Here is a 19,191-nt window from a genome sequence, read left to right as displayed (position 1 = left end):
AGCATGGGGCTTCACTCACCTTGAAGAATGTTATGTATGCGCCCAGGCTGAAGAAAAACTTGGTATCTGTTTCCATGCTTGAGGATAGAGGCTATGATGTGATCTTCTCGAAAGGAAAGGTGTTCCTTTGACACATAGCCACGGGTCAAGTAAAGAAGATAGGGATTCGGGTGAAGAATCTCTTTAAGGTGGAGGTAGAGCAGTGTGCTTCTTTGTTCACAAAAGCAGAAAGGGTGTAGAGCGAAGATGTTCGTGAGTTGTGGCACAGGCGATTCGGCCACTTGCATCATGGGGCTTTGAATATATTGTAGCAGATCTCTACCCGTCTTCCCAAAGGTATGCTTGAGTAAGTTGATACATGAAAGGGGTGTACTTTGGGAAAATACACCAAGTCTTCTTTTCACGACAGAGACAGTCCAGCAGAGGTTATTCAAGAGCGAGTCCATTCAGATGTGTGTGGATCATTCTCAACAGCATCTGCAACCAAACACAGGTATTATGTTATATTTGTTGATGACTATTCTCGTAAATGTTGGATATTTTTCATGTAGAAAAAGGATCAAGCTTTCAAAAAGTTTTGTGAGTTTAAAGCATTGGTGGAGAAAGAGTCAGGCAAGAAGGTTAAATCTCTATGAAGTGATAATGGTCGTGAGTATGTCTTAAACGAGTTTAAGAATTTTTGTGCAATGGAAGGGATTAAACAGGAGTTGATGGCACCCCATAACCCTCAACAGAATGGGATGGTTGAGAGGAAGAACAGAAGCATAGTAGGGGCACCAAGGTCGATGTTGCATGATTAGGGCCTACCAATACACTTGTGGGTTGAGGCATGCAACGCAACGGTTTATGTTCAAAACTGTAGCCCACATTGGATACTTGAGATGAAGACACCAGAGGAGGCTTATTCCAGTAAGAGGCCATATGTTGGTCACTTCAGAATTTTTGGGTCATCATTATATTTCCATGTGACCAAAGATGTATAAAGAAGAAGCTTGAGCCTACAGCAGGCTTGGGGATATTTGTGGGGTAAACTGATACACCTCACAACTATCGGGTGTACTTGTCGATGAGCAGGATGACAGTGGTTTGCGGGGATGTCAGATTCGATGAGGAGAAGGCCATACGAGTTTCCCTTGAGAGGGAGCTTGAGCTAAATGCGGATGAGGAGCTTTTAGCTCCTAAGGTTGAGGAGCCTCATATTGATGTGAAGTAGCCACATGTAGAGGATCTCGAAGTGGAGACAACCACTCAGGAAGAGTCTTCCAGAGAGGGAATAAAGCGCACCAAAGAGGCTGACATATTGTTGGATGATGCATGGGAGAATGTGGGAGAACCCACTTCTCAGCGCAATCAAAAGAGATCACCTAAGAGGTTGTTATGAAACCAGCTCAAGAAAAGATAGAAAAGATAGATCAACGCCTTAGAATTCAGCCTCTTCGAGGGGGCAACCTCCTTTACATTACATAAATGAACAATTCTTGGATGATACAAATGAAAAGACCACCTTTCTATATATAGGAGTCTAAGGGGTCATAACATAATCAGAGCCGACATAACAATAATAATGTAAGGGCACAATAATAACAATAGTGGGCTTCTATGGGGCACAATAGTAACAATATGGGCACTACATGGGTACATCAATATAATAAGTGGGTTATACTAATAACAATAAGGGGTTACACTAGTAGTATAGGGGCCTAACATGCCCCTCTCCTTCAAAAAGCGTTGTCCTCAACGCTTGAGTAGTTCTTGATGCTTCTGTATAAAATTCTTGTCCTCCCATGTGGAATATTCAGCGGGTAAGTTCTTCCACTTGATGAGATACTCTGAAATTGATCAATTTCGTAGCTGTCGGGTTCTTGTTTCTATGACTGCTCCAGGTTCCAATATGATTTTTCCTTCCTCTTCAATTTCTGGCAATATTGTTTGAATTGGGATCTTTTGCAACTTTTGAATAAGTGGCCATACTTCTTCGTCCTTCTTCCATTCATCCCTTGCTTCGTTTATCCAATCTGGTTGGATAATATAAATAGCACCAAACAATGCTTCCACATCCTCATCCTTGAAGAGTCTTCCCATTCGGTAAGGTCGCCATTTTTTAAGTGCATGTAGTATTGCCAACATTTCCTTCTCATAAATATCTTGCTTGAGATGTAGCAGTAAAAATACCCAATCACCTACATCAAAACATTTTTCACTACGATGTTGATCTACCTGTTGTTTTGTTTGATTTTGCACCGAAGTGGCATTATCCTTTAAAAGTTGGAGAACTTGTTGTTGATGCTCGATGTGATCTTTCACTACTTGAACCTTTTTCTTCTTGATATGTCCTTCTATCTCTAGAGTTTGAGGAGTGGTAATTTCTTCCAATCCTTTACAAGATATGGTCGGATTCATTTCTTGATGCTCGATGTGATATTTCACTTCTTGAACATTTTTCTTCTTGATACGTCCTTCTATCTTGATAGTTTGAGGAGTGGTAATTTCGAACAATGAATTACAAGATATGGTTGGATTCATTTCTTCTTTCTCGATGTGATCTTTCACTTCTTGTACCTTTTTCTTCTTGATATGTCCTTCTATCTTGAGAGTTTGAGGAGTGGTAATTCTTGCCAATGATTTACAAGATATGGTCTGATTCATTTCTTCCTTCTTTGGGGTGGGGTCCTGGCGTATATCTTCTTCTTTTGATGTTTCTTGATCCTTTTCTTCCTCCTCTTCATATTCTATGTAAAATAATTTCTTCTCAGCAGACTTATGACCTTTAGTGCATTTGCTATCACAATTGTAACAAAGCCATTTTTCTCTTTTTTCTTCCAATTGTTGTGGTGTAACCCTTGTAGGTTGTGGAAGGCTAGGAGAAACAACACTTCCATCTTTATAGTTGTGAGGGGTACGCTTCCTAGTTTCCATAATTTTGCTTTCCACTATGTCACAAAGCCCTTTTACTCTTTCCAATTGTTGCGGTGTTGCTCTAAAGAAGGTGTTGCTCTTTGTATCCTCATAATGTGCTATCATTTCCTCGATGAAAATTGACCATGTAACAAGTTGTTTATGAGAACAAAGCTCTTCGTACCATAAAAATTGATCTGGTTCTAAATATGAAGATGCAATACATACCTTTTGTAACAATTGTACACCATGTAGATCAAAATATTGCTCCATCTGAAGTATCCAATTTACCGGATCCTTGCCACTAAACTTCCTCATCTTGCTTTTTCTTGATTTTAGGATCTCGACCTTCAAACGATTGTAACTCTGTACTTTCAGATCTTTAAATTCTGAAATTGTGATCTATAGTAGCCCTCTGTGTCCTCTTTCTAATGCCACCAGTCTGATCCAAATTGGATTCTTTAAGAAAGAGTTATGCACAATCTCCCGCAGTGACCTGATTGTAGACTAGTTCAGTAGAGAGAACTTGTATGAAGTGCCACGTGTCACTGTTTTGACCTTTGACTCTGAAAGATATATACAAGAAAACTAAAGTCCGTCCTCTTTCTGTACCTTCTTGCAAAATTTCAATCCGATGCTCAGAAAGAAAGTTATGACGATTTTCCCCAGGTCACCTGTTTGGAATGTAATTCAGGAGTCTACAAAAAGACCAACTTCCTCAGATCATATCTCCGAAAATATAGCGCGAAAAGATTTTAAATTCGGACCCAAGGTTCATCATGATTTCTTCTCAAATGGGTTTTTTTTGCGACTTTTGAAACGTCACAGAAAACAAGTTATAGCGAAAATTCCACGATGACCTGTTTGGAGCAACGAAACCCTAGAATCCAAAGCTCTGATACCAAATGTTATGAAACCAGCTCAAGAAAAGATAGAAAAGATAGATCAACGCCTTAGAATTTAGCCTCTTCGAGGGGGCAACCTCCTTTACATTACATAAATGAACAATTCTTGGATGATACAAATGAAAAGACCTCCTTTCTATATATAGGAGTCTAAGGGGTCATAACATAATCAGAGCCGACATAACAATAATAATGTAAGGGCACAATAATAACAATAGTGGGCTTCTATGGGGCACAATAGTAACAATATGGGCACTACATGGGTACATCAATATAATAAGTGGGTTATACTAATAACAATGAGGGGTTACACTAGTAGTATAGGGGCCTAACATAGGTACACTAGATACATAGCTCTTATGGGCGAATGTGTTGTGACGGAGCCATCTTCCTTTAAGGAAGCAATGCAACAGTCGTTTTGGGTTGGTGCCATGGTGGAGGAGTATGACTCCATAGTTCGTAACAATGTTTTGGATGTGGTCCCGAGACTATAGGACAAGTCAGTGGTGAGCTCCCATTGGCTTTACAAGGTAAAGAAAGCTACAAATGGTAGTGTGGAGAAGCATAAGGCTATATTTATGGCCCGTGGCTTTTCACAGGTAGAGGGTATTGACTATGATGAGACCTTTTCTCCTGTTGCAAGGTGCTCATAATTCAGATATATATTGGCACTATCAACATAGATGGGTTGTAAGATACATCAGATAGATGTGAAGACAACCTTCCTTAGTGGCATGATTGAGGAAGAGGTGTACATAGAGAATCCTGGAGGTTTTGAAACCTTCGACCGTGAGTCGCATGTGTGTCGGCTCAAGAGAGCATTGTATGGGCTAAAGCAAGCACCTCGTGCTTGGTACACCAGGATAGATAGCTACTTCACCGAGTTGGGCTTCACGAAGAGTGAAGTGGATGCGAACATGTACCACATAGTGGTGGAAGGTAAATTATTGATCATTCTACTTTATGTTGATGATCTCATACTGACAGGTGGTGATCAGTTGATCAAGTCTTGCAAGGAGGACCTTGCAAGAGAGTTTGAGATGAAGGACATGGGGCTCATGCATTACTTTCTTGGCATGGAGTTATCGCAAGGATATGGGGATTTGTTTGTGTCTCAGGGAAAGTATGCCAATGAGATACTCAGGGGATTCCACTGGAGAGAAGCAAACCCATGGAGACTCATCTAGCAGGTAACTGGAGGAAGGAGGATGCTACTAAAGGGGAAGTAGTGGAAGATATTGTTTACATAAAGCTTGTGGGTTCACTCATGTACTTTGTGAACACACGACCGGATATGTGCTATGCAGTTAACCAGCTTTGTCAAGTGATGGTTAGGCCTACCAAGCTATATTAGAAGGCGACAAAGCATGTGTTGAGATACTTCAGGGGCACTTATCAATATGGATTATGGTACAGATGGACAGAGGGAGTGAAGCTTCAAGGCTTCACTGATGCAAATTGGGCAGGGAGTCCATCTGACAAGAAGAGCACATCAGGAGGGATTTTTAGTATTGGGCCAATGGTAGTTTCTTAGTACAGCAGGAAACAAAGATCGGTTGCACTCAGTTCAGAAGAGGCAAAGTACATGGTTGTGAGTCAGGAAGCATGTGAGGCAATTTGGATGAGGAATATCCTGGTTGGTTTGTTTGGTCAGCAGATGCATCCAACGGTAATTTACTGTGATAATCAGAGTTGTATCAAACTCTCTAAAAATCCAGTTTTTCATGATTGGTCCAAGCATATAGATATATGATATCATCATCTCAGAGATTGTGTATTGAGGCATATTATGTTGTTAGAGTACATTCCCACGGATGAGAAAGATGTTGACATTTTAACAAAGGTATTGTCAAGATGTAAATTCCAGTTTCACAGAGACAGGATCGGGGTAGTTGATAATCCCTTTCTTGTTGAGAGGGAGTGTTGAGAAATGGTAACAAGAAATTCCAGTTTAATTTGTCCTTGAATAAAACTGAGAATTAAAATCGAATTATATTCTCATAGCAATTTATAAATAGTTAATTAAGTTTAATTAACTTAATTAGCTTAGGAAATTCAATTTGGAAGTCTTTCTAAAGTCATGTATATGTTTTCCCTAAGTTTTAGGGGTCCAATATGAGTTTAAATTGAGTTGGAAATTAGATCACTCAGTTTATTGAGTTAAGTTCGGTTAAATTAGTTCCAAATTGTTTGAGGAACTAATAGAGAGTTAACATTCACTTGGTGCACTAGTGCATCCACAAGTGTTACTTTAGTGTTCGGTTAAAAGTGTGCTCACAAGCGACACTACTCACCCACATGTTGTTTTTTTGGGTTGATGTACTTGTTGGTCTTTGAAAAGAAGATTTGAAGTTGCACCTATACATAGAGGTTGTAGGTGTATTTGACGAACTGTATATAGTTCATTGTACATGATACATGCATATGTGTTTGTAAATGTATCTTGTTGTTGGTCGACTAGTGTCTCTTGTGAGCACACTTTTTACATTGTCGATTGTGTCACACAATGCTTATTGACTTGTGTCGCACCTTGATTATCGACTTGTGTCGATTGTGTTGCATATGTTTCATCAACTTGTGTCAATTGTGTACACACTTGCTACATTTATGGTTGAGTCCATTGTTCAGCACATTTCAGGTTAACTTGTCATTGATGATTATCTTGTTGCACAAGGTACCTTTGGTGTCATTTGGTGTAGGGAACGAAATTGGTGCAAAGCAGTGCACAATTCCATGAGCTGGAAAAGCATGCAAGCAAAGAGACCTCAAATTTCAGCATGGGTCTCTACTTGGTTCATTATGGTTTGCTTACTTTTATTGTTCGTGAACAGAACCATTGTACTTCTTTTTTAGAAGTTTTTGCAGCACATATCCCAAGATTTTGGGATGAGCATTTGCATTACTTTCAGCATGATACAGCTGGTACAAGCATTCTTCTACAACTACTTCATTTTTGGAAGTTTGTTGTGGGTATTGGCCTAAGTCACCTTCAGTTTTCCTTCTGGAGAAGGAGGTGCCATTGATGGGCATAGTGACAGTTGGCAAGCCCGCATGTTCAGTGGAAGATTTCAGCTCATACATCAGCAAGTGTCATTGTTGGTTTCTGCAATTTTCAGATTTGTCTGGCGAGAAAGCTTGGTCGGGATTCGACAAGTACTTGGCTTATTCAACAAAAATTTGCCATGACGACAGTTGGCAAGGCAAGAAATTTTGGTTATCTTTTTGCTCATTTGGCTGAATGGAAGAGGATGTTTTTGTTCTCTCATTTGTTGTATGATTCAGTTCAAAGTTTTCAGTAAGCTTTTGGGGTCCAAAAGCCTCTCATTTGGGAGGTGTGATCAGGAGCTCAAGACCAAGTGTCGAAAAATGCTCAAAAATGAAAGTGCTCAGAACTAGTTCAAACCTAAACGACTGGATAGGTCTCGTCTTCCTAATTCTGGCACCGTGAACGGTTCGAAAAACGGACTCCGTATGCAGAAGTTATTCCAATTTTAAAATCGCCCAATATCCTCCATTTTTTGGATTTTATAAAAATATTTTAAAATAAAATATTTCACAAAATATTCCTTAGAATATTCTAAAGAATATTTTTCAAAATATTTTTGAGAATATTCCCAAAATATTCCATTTTTAACCACCAATAGAATGTTGCCACGTGGCAAGACCGGAGGCCGCCACGTGGCCTAAGTGATGTCAGCATATGGTTTGAGTGCATATTAAAGTTTGTGTGCAATTCGGTGGGTCGAACCCATGACCTACCCATAACAAGCGCAATGCTTTACTGTTAGCCCATGGCGGCGATGCTTAAATTGTAAAACAAAAATTTTATGTTAAGGTTTAATTCTGTTTAACTAACAGTCAGCGCGCAATCCGAGGCGGACTAACCGTGCCATGTGACCACGAAATGACAGTTAGCCCCGGGGATCAAGGCGACTTTGGCGAGATTTTTGGCAGTGGCTCCAATTTTGGTGGTCCCGCCAACTTTGGCGGCCTTAACTGCACAACAACTAAAGTTAACTGGAGTTAATTCAGGGCCAAACAGGCAGTGAAGTAAATGAGCCATAACTTTGGCTAGGAAAGACCTTTTGAGACGAATTTCTTTTTGACTTTGGGTCTCTTCGACATTCTGAAGCCATTGGCATAGGTTTCACAACCAACAGAGGTCGTTTGCGGGTGTTTTTTCTTCGGCGAAGTTACAGGAGCCATTAGGGCCTATTCAGTGTTGGAGCTGCATTGGGATGTGTGCAGCCATTGAAGGTGAAATGAAGGTCATTCCTAACTATATTTAGTGTTCTGAGTCCATTTCTACAACTCTTTTTTCCTGTTGAGGCATTCTTCACCTCGAATTTCTTTAGGGAAGCTTTCAGGGCCACTAGAGCCATTCTAGTGCTTGAGCTGTTTAGGGGCTGTATTCATCTGTTTTCGGTGATTCAAAAGCCTAATTATTCTTTTTTCGACCTTCTGAGTCCATTGGCAGAGGTTTCATAACCATTGGAGGTCATATTCACCTCAAATTTCTTCATAGAAGTTTAAATGGCCATTAGGGCCATTTGGAGAAAGTATTGTTTAAGGTACAATTTCATTGTTTAGTGCTTGGGGAAGAGCATTCTTAGTTGTTTCCTATCTTCTGATTTTGTTTTTACAGTCATATTTTCCTTTAGAGGCACTTATTTACTTGTATTAGCCTTTGCATCTTTCTTAATACAAGAGGACAAGCCCATTTTGGGAGGCTTGGTCCAGTAGATGTAGCCCAGGAGGGGTGAACTGCTTCATCATCTTTGTGTCATTATTTACTAGAACTATCATGCTAAACAAATCTGATATAATGTGTTAAAAAGCAAAATTAAATAACTTGCCTTCACACATAAACACCTAAACAGTTGTTCAAACTTATTTGCTTTATTCCACAAAACATCAAGCTTCAAGCATGAGTATTTTAATGACATCTGAGTGTTTACTTCTATTATTTCTTTATGTAGAGCCTGTAGAGGGTCAGGTAACCTCTGGATCTCATCCTCTCTTTAGAGGTGACATATCCAGTAAATGACCCTACAGTCTATCTCTGTATTAGAAATAAGAAGTTCTCACATTTTCAGAGTTAAACCTGGAGTTGTTTGAACATTTAAAATTATTGGAAATAGATACCTTGCACCCTTTATTCAAGTACATTCCATTTTCAGATCATCTAGCAAAAGACTTCAACTTTGTTGAAAATAGCAATAAGAAATGATAAAAATAGAATCCATAATATTCCAATTTTAATGTGTCCTTGAATTAAAATTGTGAATTAAAAACGAATTTAGTCTCACCATCTGCTTGGAAATAATTAAGTAATTCATTATGGATTAATTAGTTGGAGAAATTCAAGTTAAAAGTCTTTCTGAAGTCATGCAATAGTTATCCTTTAAATTAAGGAGATTATCCCTTAATTAAGGAGATAAGATTGAGTTATATTTGAGTTATAATTAGTTAACTCGGTTTACTGAGTTATAATTAGTTAACTCAGTTTACTGAGTTATAATTAGTTAACTCAGTTTACTGAGTTATAATTAGTTAACTCAGTTTACTGAGTTAAGTCTAGTTAAATTAGTTCCAAATTGTTTGAGGAACTAATTGTGAGTTATCAGTCAGTTGATGCATGCATGCACTCAACCAGTGTACTCCAAATAATTGAAGATTCCCTCATCAAAAACTCATGCATGTCTATTTTAAGAAGACCCAGTTGAGCTAAATGTCAAGGACAGTGTACTATCAGTTGCATGTTTTCTCCTATAAAGGAAACTCATGCATGCAGTCAAGGTAAGGTTCCTTGAGGATTGTGCAGTTCTAATAGGGTGTTAGAGCAGTGTGTGAGAGCAGTGTTACACTGGGTGAAGGAGGTCATCCCAGAGGAACTGCGCAAGGAAATAGGAGCTTGGAGGCCAAAGGAGAAGACTTGTGAGAAGCCAAGTTTGTCTATGAGCATCTAGGAGGATTGTACTGAGAGCTGGCTAGCTGTGAGAGCTAAGGCTTTGTATAATTCTGATGTATTTCCACCTTGTATGATAATACAAATAGTGGGGTTTTTAGCTGAGGCTTTCCCCTGAGTATTTTCTGTGTTTCATGTGCATTGATTCTTCTTCTCATGGTTATATGTGTTCAACTCTGATTCAACTCGATCTTTAAGCTTCCACAAGTTTGATAGTAGAAGTAGATTATAGTATTTTTCTTTGGTATATTGCATTATCGAGTTAATCTATAGTCAAATTTTCTACATAGATCTTAGAGGTAGATTTGTAGAGAATTTGCAGGAAATTCTACAAGATTCTTGCCATTTTTGGAAGAGTTCCAAGAATTGCATTAAGCATTCCAGAGTTGGTGGTCATCCTGAAACCACCACAGGTTGTAGACCTCCCTTTTCCAAGTTAAAGGTATCCCTCTCCAAAGAATTAGGGACACTTCCTCTAGCAGAATATTTCAGTGTCTTGCCATATTTGGAAGAGTTTCAGGAACTGCACTAAGCGTTTTAGTGTTAGTGGTCATCCTTAAATCACCACCTTATACCAACATTTCAGAGAGAACATTCAGCCTACTATTGTCATGAATTTTTGAACATTTTGTATTACATCTCTCTTATTGGGCTCACACATACCCCTTTGGATTGGGGGGGGGGAATGTTGGACACCTAATCCAGCAAGGGTTATGGTGATGAAGTTGAACAGTCAAAGGGAGTCCAAGAGACCTTGGAAGATGAATCCAAGAGTCACTCCAATGTATTATAAATGTATAACATGTGAATAATATATGCATCTAATGCTTATCTTTCATATTCTTTCTTCGTCATGGTTATGTTTAACAAATTTCCTGCTACATAAGAACTATATATTTTTCTATTGTAAATTCACGTAGAACTCTTTTCTATTATAGCTTCATGTATAGATCACTCTAGCAACCCTAATATAGAGATCACTATCTACCATTCTCTTGATTACATGTGTTATTCTACTAGTCGAATTTCTACACAATCCATTCTCTATGTGAATATTTGCATTGAGCCTCAAATTTTTCTCTAGTTCCTTGTCCTTGATGAGTTCCTCACCCTCCTCCCAAGGACTATTTTTTATGTGTTCCCCTCATATTTCTCTCTTTCTTCACTTTTGCATCCATGTGTTCATTTCCATTGTATTTTGAAGTTGTCTATCCATTTTTTTCCAACATTCGGGGTCCTTGAAGGTTTGCGCTTCTACTAGACTATCTCCTCACTCACACAACTGAAGCCTTTGTTTTTCTACCATTTTCACCGATGGGCAGGGGGAGAGGTAATATCTATCATTTAGACACTTTTGCTTGGTTCTTGAAATTGGGATTTATATGATTCTTGGTGTTCATTTAATCCCAATTCATCCATCACATGAATCTAATAAAAAGGTTTGAAGGAACATATGTTTTTACCTTTTTTTCCATCCAAAATATATATTTTCTAACTATAAATTGAAGAAAAATCATCATATTTTCATGGGGACAAGTTTTTGTGTGATTGTGTAGAGAGATCAATGTTGGGTCATGGGAATTTGTGAGTTTGAGGGTTTCCTAACAGAGAAAATTGCAATACAAGGCTACCTACACATTATTTCTAGCACCATAGTGGTTTTCAAAGATTCAATTTGGTTCTCGGTGATCATGGGTTTGGAAATTACTGGATTGGTTTGGTGAGGATGAATATCGATCTCTATTGTCAATAATGAGATCCAAACTAAATGTTGAAAATAAAAGTGCATGTGAAACTACAAACCTGTCACTTGCAAGGGTTGAAAATTGCATATGTATATGTGCATTCCATTAATGAATCCATATTGGAAACCCTAAACCTAATTCAAAACCAATTATTGTAGTAAAAGGACCATTGGTATCTATAAAAAAAATTGGCATGTTTGTCTCTAAAATTGTTGGCATCTAGATATTGTTTGGTATTCATTTCTCATAGACCATTGAGATTACTAAGACCAATTTTTTTATCACCTTACATTCATTACAGTTGGAAGGTTATTATTATTCAACCAAATGCATAAACTCAAATATATTTGTGACCAACCAGTGATTTAATTCTTGAAGCATTATAAATATCGTAATAAAGGACTCAAATCATCAACATAATATTCAATCCTATCTATCAATTCAACTCTAAAATCAAGAATAATTGTAACTTGCAAATAGTCTTTTTGTAATTTTAGCCTTACCTTTTTTAATTAAGTCGAATTGCATTGTAAATGGGTGAATTTTCAACAAAATCCATCAACCTCCATTTGTTGAGTTTAATTGTTCAATGGTGGAGTTTCAAGAAACCATTTGAGGTCTAAATCAATCTTTAAATGGCTCAAACTAATGAATTATTAGTCACTGGATACTCTATTACTCTATGTTTTTTACAATGTGATCTAAAATCCAAAAAGCAACTCACACTCATGTTCTACCTTGTTTACAAGATTCACAAGACAAAATCAAATTTCTTCATCATGAATCACAACTCCAACAAGATGAAATACAACAACAAAAATCAATATTCTAAGCTAGTCCTTTTTCAAAACAATTATCTTTTTGAATTTGATAATGATTCCTATCGACAACCTACACCTGATCAAATCATTGACACCACTTCAAAATCATATTTGAATGAAGATAAAGTTTTTTATAAACAATTTCAACTTGCACTTTCTGATTCCATCATCATCCTTGGGAAGAAATCTTCAACAAGTGTAGAATAGGTCTTAGATATGAAAAGGAAGTGACCATACTAAAGTATTCCAAACCAATCTAATTCCAAAGTATTGGATTCCTTCAATAAAATTCATCTTCACTTGCTCTAGCTCAATATTAGATTCCTAAATGCCAACATTGTCATTGAGTTAACCACATGGAGGATCATTGTTTTGATCTTCAGTATTGCGAGAATTGTGGAAATCATAACCATCCTTAAGGTAGATGTTGCAAACATAAGAATCCTACAAGAGTAAAGATTCATTATGGTTAGACCACTTCTTGACAATAGTCATCAACAACTAAGAAGATATATCATCCATACCAAATAATTCATTGTTGAGTATTGACAAATCTTGCAATGGAAATATTTTTGTCTTCTCATGTTGTCTCCAACAAGGGGGGATAATATCATTTATTGATAGTTAAGCTTCAAGTTTCAAAGTCCTATCAATTAAGGAGAAACAAATGAGCTTGAAACACAATTGCAACAAGAGCCTTGAGTCAGAGTCAAAGTTGTACCCAAAGTCAAATCTGCGCCAAGAGATAGAGTTAGATTCAAATCCATATTCCTTAAACCATTTGGTTTGGGGTCTTCCTTAAACCACCACTTAGTAGAATACTTATAGCTTCTACTAGGAATCAATTTTTTTTCATATTTAAACCACCACTTGAGAGCACTTCCAATTAGAAGAGTGCATCAACTTATAGCTAAATTACGAAATGTTTCAATAACCATTGAGCCTTTGAGCTAAGTTTCAGTGTTTTTGTTCACCCTAAACCATTGTTTTCTAAAGGTAAATGTGTGCCTTAGATCCAAGTTACAAAGTTTACAATCATCCTTAAACCACTATTTAGTAGAAGACATCAAATGTTATCCATTTGGTTTATGGTCTTCCTTAAACCATCATTTAGTAGAAGACTTTAACTTCTACTAGCTATTTGATTTGTGTTAATCCCAAATCCACCGAATTTAGCACATTCAGTCGATGGTAATTGTCCACTTCCATATTTCAACTATCTACTTGGAAACACATACACCCCTTTGAATTAAGAGAGAAAATGTTGGAAATGTTAATTTCTGAATTCCAGATCAAGTTTCAATTCCTAGTAATTTTTAGAAGCTAAAAGGATATTTCTGCAATTATTGAATAAAAGCACACCAAAATTTTTAACTCTAAAATTAGACAGCAAAAGAAAAACACAAGATATCAATCACACTAAAAATTCTCTCTAACTAATATTCACTTTTAATTTTGAAAATAGTGAGGGATCCCTTACTGGGAAATTGGCCCACAAACAAAATTACAAAAAAATTACAGCAAAATATAATCTGGAAAGTTTGTCCCTAAAAAACCTCAATTTGCACCTTTGTTGCTACAAAATCCAAACCACATGCAGCTTGCAGCTCTCCTTGTGCAACAAGTGTGATATGCCCTTGCACTTCTGTCACGCGTGTGGCTCAATCTAAAGATGGTGATCATACGTGTTGCCATGCACAACCCTATGTTGTTCCCTTGCTCTCACATGTGTGGCCTTGCAAAACTAATGCTCAAAAATTGGTATAGCCTCGACCTCCTCTCAACCCCCTTTATAATTTCTGTCATTGCTACAACACTTATTTTGTTTTTAGCCTTCAAGTTCACACTCAAGATAAAATTACTCTCTCAAATCTTTGTCAATTGTGTCTTTCTCCTCTACTAGCTTGCTTTTATAATCTCTCATTGAGCTAAATCCCTAACCCTAATCTCCAAAGTGATGGATGGATAAGATTAAATCATAACCCACTTGAGATCAATGGGTGAGAATAAGTCTATCTTAATAAAGAAAATAATTTAATTTTCTCTTAGACTTTCTCAGCTCAATGGCCAACATTATTTAATTAACTTAATCAATATGTTTTTTCCTAAGTTAGACTTAGTTCAAACCAATACAACTTACTCAATACACTGATTAAAATCCTTAAGGAGGATTTGGTGATTGTTACATGCTTGACACCTAGCCAATGCAGAAATACTTGTCTACTACTACAAACATCAACAAAAAACATAATCAATTGGTGTTACGATATGTTGTATTACTCACTTAAGAAGGAATATGAAAAGCCACAAGTGAATAGGAATAAAAATTGGGAATCCAAAAGACCTCTTGAAAAATGAATCCAAGGGATATATGTCATGTATTTACATGTGTATCGTATTCATAAAATGCATCTCACGTTTATTTCCATGCAACCATATTACTACAAATCCATTGATGCCTTCATAAATATTATAACAAACAATTAATAAACACCAACACCCATGCATCAAAATTAAAATAATAATAAGTCTAAACTTAAAAGCTACATTTGGTTTGCACATTTGCTTCTAGTAGACATATCATGGGTGCCTTTTGGTGGTCACATATGTTACTTGCCACCAAAGTGTGAGAATGCATTATGACAACAACAAAAAAATTATCATTAGTGAGGAAACAATACAATGGTGATATGTTGTTGTCTTTCTCAACAATAATACATCAATACTAACACCCATGCATCAACTTTAAAATAAGGAGAAGAAGAATAAAATTAAAAGCTACATTTGACTTTCACATTTACTTTAGTAAACATGTCATGGACACAATTTAATGGGGTTATATGTTGCTTATCACTCAATTATGAGAATACATTACGAAGAAGTGTTTGTTGATTATTTAGTGAGAAAACAATACAAAATTTTGGTATTTTGTTCTTGTCTTTCTCAACAACAATGCATAAACACTAACACATATACATAAACATTAAAATAATAATAAGAATAATAATTTTAAAAGTTACATTTAATTTGCACATTCACTTCTAGCGTAGATGTGACACATTGTGGTGGACACATATATTGCTTACCACTGAAGTCTTAGAGTGCATTGTGGATAAGTGTTTGTTGATCAACTAGTATTGAAAAATACAACATTGTAGTGATATCTTTCACAACAATAATGATTGAATAAATACTTTGGCCTTTGTACAAGAATTAATTGAGAGAATACAACATTGTAGTGATGTCTTGCACAACAATAATGATTGAATAAATACTTTGGACTTTGTACAAGAATAAACTAAAGCAATGTATCAATTGGGAGCCATCCACAATGAAACCTTTAGAAGCAAACCAAGACCAGACAAAATCCACCAAGAGCCACATAAGTTATGAAAATTTCATTCAATTACTTTGTTATACGGGAATTTGTGCTAATGTTGACATAATTCTCAAATGGTCACAAGTCAGCTATCTCAACTTTACGGATTGATGATACCAAAAGAGTCTCATCACTAACATACATTACATTTATATTAAATGTACAGTATTAAAGTAGATATAACTTATTGTATTATATTATATATTACTCATTTATATATACAAAGCCATAGGGATTAGTTTATATCATCTATCTAGGCATGTTATCAATGGGGAAGATTTAATCAAGTTAATAAGAGATCAATTGTTATTATGATTGAACTACTTCCATGTGTGTATTTTGAGGTAGACATCAGTATCTTGCAAAGGCATTTCATATATATATATATATATATATATATATATATATATATATATATATAATGGTTGCAAGTTATCTCAACATTAAATTGATGCATGAAAATCCTTAAATTAGAATAAAAGAAGAGGTATTTATGAAAGTATATAATTCCAGGATAAGGGGTTCAGAAAGGGGGGATGAAGCTAATTTGCTCCCTCTAGGTTCTTGTTTAGTAGGGGAACAAATAGAGAAGGTGCCATGATCGAGGCAATCTAATGATGGTTAGTCCATCCAGCGTTTCCTCCTAGGTGGTTCCACTTCTTTAGAGTAGAAAGGATGTTGTATCATAAAAACTCATATCCTTGTTAGTCATAAAAATGTCCCCATTTTCTACTCGGATCCTTTAACTCTATAAGTCCACCTACTCCTTGTTTGAATTATAAAGGTACCACTACTCAAGAATATTATCACTTAGAGGTTAAAAATTAAAAAACCTTATTGCAACCATTGCATTAATGTCAAAAAAAGTTATGAAAATAATTAATAATACAATATCAATGATACAATTGGGAACCACAGAAGAAAAATTTGACAAGGCTATATATAATCAAAGTTAAATCTTGTTGAGCGAAGTTAAACAATTGAAGCAAAAGAAAATTGCATTTCTTGACCAAAAAGTATTAACCTCGCAAAAAACATTAACCTCCCAAAAGCAACTACATCTCAAGTTGAATAAAAAAATTCAAAAATCAAAGTACAAACAATGGATAAATATAACTTACAAAATCAATTATAATTAAAAATCTAAATATAATTATTAACAATGGACCATCAAAACATAAATATGTGATAAAAAATCAATACTCAACTTAAAATGAAAAATAAAAATCTCTAAATCAAAATTAAGATAAATCAAATTAAAAAATATATATCTTAAAATTTGTTTAATCATAAAAATAATTGTGAAAACTAATCAACTTAGTAACCAAAAACCCTAAACTGGCTAAAATCTTTGTAAAAAAAACATCAACATTACTCATTCATTTTCCAAAATATTGATCCGAAACATGACTCGTTTTCAAAGGTATATGAGAAATAATAATCAAAAAAATCATATAGAATTCCAAAAAATAATAATGAACTAGCATTTATGTAAATTAGATAGCATCCGTTTTCATCAACTACATTAAATTTCATCAAAGCCAAAAATTAAATACCTTAACCATCAAAATAACACATAACATTTTCAAAACTATGTTGTGTAGATGAAGCATTATTTATGTAAGAGGCCATGTGCATTCTTTACCTAAGAAACCATGTAACCAATCTGATCAGAACTAGACCCTGACCAATAAAACCAGCCAGTCCTAACATGGGGTCATACCAATCTAGTTAAGGGTAAGAAGCCATGTGCATTCTTTGAATTGTGTTTTTATGGTGGAAAGGATTCAGCATCATCAAAAATTTTCAAAGCACCCAAAATTTTTAAGGCACCCAAAATCTTGAAATTTAATAACTATAACCCAAGTTTACAAAAAATTCTGCCAAAATTTCTATTATTTTCAAAGAAATCTGTATGCTCGGCGATGACAAAAACAAAAAAAAAACAAATTCGTTTTGGATACACACCGAACCATGGACTGTCACACGGATAGAATGAGTCCCACATTACCAGAAAGAGTCCCAAATTTGAGGGCGAAACTAAATTTACCAGAAAGAGTCCCACATTTGAGGGCGAAACTAAATTTAACAGAAAGAGTCCCACATTTGACGGCGAAACTAAATTTAATTGGATTGGATTGGATTGGCCTTTAGGGTTGATGGTTGTCCTTTAGGGTTTAGGGTTCGCTTAGGATTTTTGGTATATACGATACTGCGACCTTTTTTTTGAGGTCGATTTTTCTGAAATGGCCTTCTCGCGAAGTTTAAGCTCTGCTTTTTGATGCTATCCTTAGGGGGATATTACTCTGAAAATTACCCTTCGATAAGGGTTCTAATTTTGGAATTATGGTTATTGATTAAGGGGGTTTTTTGCCTATATGTATATGAAGAGTCCCACTTTTGACGGCGGCTTCCATTTTCTTCTTCCGTTGCGTTGAATCCGCTAATGAAGGAACGGCCCTCTACGACTTCACGAGCGGTCGCTGTCATACGTTGGACATGGCTTTCATATGTCATCGTGAGAAATAAGAACACGTGTGATTTTGCTTTTGTTACAGTAATAATAATAATTAAATCAATCAACTCACCTGATTTTAAGGCAATTCCTATTTGTTACCCTATAGGAATTTTAATGCGGCCTGACATGGGGCCGGTATAACGCGATACAACACGCCACTAACTTTTTTTATCTCTCATCACCTAGCGGCGTGTTGTATGGCAAGGGCTAACCAGCCATATATTGAGTCTTAAATGCTGGGCCAGCTATGTATGTGGTGCACGTCAGTGGAATAGCATACATAACCATGGATTCAGATCTCCGGCGGCCAGCATGTGTTTCCGGTAGAGTGTGCGGGACCCACCAACCGCGGGCCCGCCCCGTCTCGAAACTTAAATTTGCTGCCTCCGGCGCTTCGAGTTGAATCGACTGCAAGTACAAGCTCCAAACCTTAAATTTGCTGCCTCCGGCGCTTGGAGTTGAATCGACTGCAAGTACAAGCTCCAAACGCATTAATGATTATTCATTTGAATTTTGAAAACTCGCCCCGCCTAAACACTGAAATTTGGATTTCAAATTTGGGGATGGCTAAATCAGTTTCATTCCTGCAAAGCATAATGAGCCGCGTTCCCTTATCAAGATGTGCTCAAGCGGAGTTGTAGTGGGCAGTAATCGATTCCTTATAGTTCCACATTTTTGTTGTTTTTGAAGGGAAACGAGATCTTGAGATTTGGAGAACCATGGCCATAGACACCATACAGATGGTGATAGTGGCAATGAAGATAAGATCGGAGGAGGCGACTGCAAAGACGAGGCATCGTCAGCTATGAAGGAAACACCTTCCAGAGGCGTTAGGAAAATTCCATGGGGGAGATTCGCCGCCGAGATCAGAAACCCTTGGAAGAAAACCAGACCATGGCTCGACACTTTTCACACCTCGGAGGAGGTTGTCAGAGCCTACGATAACGCTGCTAGACACTT

Source organism: Pinus tabuliformis, chromosome 9 (assembly GCF_031772625.1).
Source record: "Pinus tabuliformis cultivar Carrire ecotype Pingquan chromosome 9, CPIR1, whole genome shotgun sequence".
Lineage (NCBI taxonomy): Eukaryota > Viridiplantae > Streptophyta > Pinopsida > Pinales > Pinaceae > Pinus > Pinus tabuliformis.
The sequence above is the reverse complement of the archived record's forward strand: the minus strand, read 5'-3'. Positions refer to the sequence as shown.